The 3,771-nt window shown below is 45.6% G+C and overlaps 1 pseudogene; it reads right to left on the bottom strand.

The window, feature by feature from the left end:
* Positions 1-250: 250 nt before the first annotated feature.
* LOC124799386 lies at positions 251-368 on the bottom strand (annotated as a pseudogene).
* Between the last annotated feature and the right edge of the window lie 3,403 nt (positions 369-3,771).

Here is a 3,771-nt window from a genome sequence, read left to right as displayed (position 1 = left end):
ATGGACGACTACAAGCTACCGATAAGAACTAAACTAAAATGAAATCCTCCTGAACAGGCCATTAAGGCCACGCGGTACCGACCGGCCGCCGTGTCATCCTCAGTTCATAGGCGTCACTGGATACTGATATTGAGGGCGTGTGGGCAGCACACCGCTCTCCCGGCCGTATGTCAATCTCCGAGACCGGAGCCGCTGCTTCTCAATCGAGTAGCTCCTCAGTTTGCCTCACAAGGGCTGAGTGCACCCCGCTTGCCAACAGCGCTCGACAGACCGGATGGTCACCCATCCAAGTACTAGCCCAGTCCGACAGCGCTTAACTTCGGTGATCTGACGGGAACCGGTGTTACCACTGCGGCAAGGCCGTTGGCTACCGCAATTGTTTGGAAGGCATGCTTCTGTGCCTGGCTACACTCTCATTGTCCTACCCTCCCAGAAGTGCACGACCATTCTTATGGTTTCCTCACAGAGAGAAAAATTCGAAGATAGCGAATGTCTGTGGTACAGAAACATCTTTGCATGCTGCTATAACTACGAGTAATTTGCGAAGTAATGAGAATATAGGGAAACTAGAATTGAGCATTGAAAGCGGCGATTTAACAGCTAACTAAATTAAATGGATGCAAACGATCACGAAGCCTTCGCTTGCGTTTTCCCGAGGGAAAGTACAGCCACTTTAAATGTCGTACGTCAACGGTAATGTTTGACAACACGTTTGTCAGCCAACAATCTGCATCTTCGGACCGTGATGAAAACTGTTGAAAACGCTGTCACGTGTCGTGTTGGCTATGACGTAGTCGCAAATCTCCAGCACACAGTTTTTCCTTCTGACACGTAACTATTGGCCACGGATTTAAATGTTAGTGGGCGACGCCCGTCAGCACATCACCGCAAACATGAGCGGTTGCGCAACCACTGGGTCCGACGTCCCGGAGTCGAGTCCTTGCGGCAACCAGCGTCCTCCAGAGTTCACCGCCGGAATGATAAATGCCAGCGCTGCTGCTAGCCGCTCGGCTGCAGTAATACGAGGGCTGCCGGCCATCGCGATAAATATTTATCCCGGGGTCGTGGTCGTGCCGACCTGGTCGTAATTACCGCCGCTGGTCCTTGACGCCTCTCGCCGTGCCGAGCCATGCCGCGCCGCCCACCACGAAGCCGGCTGCTGCTCAGCCCGGAAACGTCCGCCGCTCAATCCTATTGTTTCGAGGCTCTCACAACAAAGCCGTGCACCCTACCAATGGCAGCGTTTATGACAATATCATCACAACAACACACTGCTTTAAAAACTGGACAAGATTTGAGTGACACGCGTGTCTCGCAAAATGTAGCTTCTTTCGCTCTGATGACATCGATACTCCTATGAGGCATCCAAAGCGTTGAGAAGCCACGAGTCTCCACTTCCGTTCATTTGCCGGGCACAGCTCACAGAAACTGTAAAAACTTCGAAACTTGTGTACTGTGGAGCTTTGGCGTGTGTCATGTATGTAATTTTTCAGTGGAGCGTCTAAAAACAAAAAGCAGATCGATTTTGTAGAGTGGTATCCACGAGACGTGTTTTTTAAGTGAGTACCGTTTTGAAATTAAAAAAAGACGCGCTAAGATATCTCAATAATTTTATTTTTACATGAAAGCTTGTACCTTAATCTACGCACTGACGCAATTACAGTCTGATTCTTCCTTGTTTACGTTGTGTACTGAGTGTTCAACATGCCTCCGATAATCGTGAGTCCCGCCAACTGTGAAGTACGGTCTGTTATAAGATTTCTTAGCGCTAAAGGCCTAAAATCGATCGATATTCATCGTGAGATCTGTGCAGTTTACGGAGAAAACATTATGAGTGATGGAATGGAAAGAAATTGGGTGAGAGAATTTAAAGATGGCAGCACAAATATGCATGATGAACAACGGAGTGGGCGTCCTTCGGTCGTTAATGAGAGTTTGGTGCAGGAAGTGGACAATAAGGTGAGAGAAAACAGGCGCTTTACGATTTCCTCCTTGCTTGATGACTTTCCTGTTTCTCGTAGTGTTTTGTATGGCATTGTGACCTGGCACTTGAATTACCGAAAATTGTGCGCACGTTGGGTACTGACAGTGTTGACGGATGTGCTCAAAACCAAACGTTTAGACTGTGCATTGACTTTCCTTGAATCGTACCACAACGACGGTGATGATTTCTCAAGCCAAACTGTTACGGGCGATGAAACATGGGTGGCCTACGTCACACCAGAATCAAAGCAACAGTCCATGGAATCTCAACAAGGGCATCGATTTGCTGCAAGACAACACTCGTCCGCATGAGGCGAATCAGACCAAAGATCTCATCACATTTTTTCGATGGCAAACTCTAGATCATCCTCCGTACAGACCCGATCTTGCGCCCAGTGACTACCATCTGTTCCTGCACTTGAAGAAACACCTAGGCGGTTAGCGTCTTAAAGTGGTGATGCAGTGGTTAACAAGTCAGGCGGCAGACTTCTATGAGGAGGGTCCTCAAAAACTGGTACAGCGTTATGACAAGTGCCTCAACATTGACGGGAATTATGTAGAAAAGTTGATTAAGGTACAGGTTTTCACGTAAAAACAAAATTATTGAGATATCTTAGTACGTCTTTTTTTTAAATTTCGAAACGGTACTTACTTAAAAAAACAGACCTCGTAACAGTGTTAACAATTAATTATAACTGCGCAAACTTCCGTTGAAAGTACGAAGTTGGCAGGTAAGACGTATAAGTTAAACCAATAATGCACAGATAAAACCAGTGACAAATCTTACATCTTAAAATATGGTGTTACCATTGTTCTTCAATATGAAGAGCATGTGACGCAAGCAATAGGTAAAAATACAGCGTTGAAGATAAGTATGTAATAAGGCATATGACCTGGTAAGTTTGTGTATTGGAAATATTAAAATAAGATAATTAACAGTTGTGTCTAAATCCCAATTACCTTTTATGTACAAGTTTGTGTTGGTGTAGGAAATAAAGAGATCAGTCCGTGTATTTGGCATAGTAAACGTCGCAATTTGTCACCCTTGCGCAACCATCCGCCTCTATGTGAAAAGTAATAATACACGAAGCATATTCGCAGTTGCGAATAGGAACAACCATGAGCTGTGTAATGGAATGACGACAGTGAACATTTGTGCCAGGCTGGGCGGAGGAGAACGCGAATTTTCCGCTTATCGCGAATAGTCGCTTTACCATTAAGCATCTGAGCGCGTTCCATGGCCATACCTAAACTTCCATATGTCTTGAACCATTTGTCCACAACTTGCCATCGTACATCCATTATGTATATTCCCATACAGGGGAGACATTTTAAACGAATCTCGTCTGCACGGTGTCGGTGAGTAAATACAATATTATAGCGCCTGCGTTGTTCAGAAGTATGATGCAATCTTCAAATGGTTCAAATGGCTCTGAGCACTATGGGACTTAACATCTGAGGTCATCAATCCCCTACACTTAGAACTACTTACACCTAACTATACCAAGAACATCACACACATCCATGCCCGAGGCAGGATTCGAACCTGCGACCGTATCAGTGGCGCGGTTCCCGACTAAAGTACCTAGAACCGCTCGGCTACACTGGCCGGCTGGATGGGAATATTTTAATAGATCAAACGCAGAAATAATCCTTAGAATGTGATTTTTAATTACCAATTTTCACTTTTCCACATAATCAGCAGCCAATTGGATACATTTCTGCCGACGATGAACATGTTTTCTCAAGCTGTCACGGAAGAAGTCGACACTCTGTTTCCTCAACCAC

The sequence above is a fragment of the Schistocerca piceifrons genome, chromosome 5 (assembly GCF_021461385.2).
Source record: "Schistocerca piceifrons isolate TAMUIC-IGC-003096 chromosome 5, iqSchPice1.1, whole genome shotgun sequence".
NCBI lineage: Eukaryota > Metazoa > Arthropoda > Insecta > Orthoptera > Acrididae > Schistocerca > Schistocerca piceifrons.
Note: the sequence above shows the minus strand (reverse complement) of the source record. Positions and strands in the feature narration are given on the sequence as shown.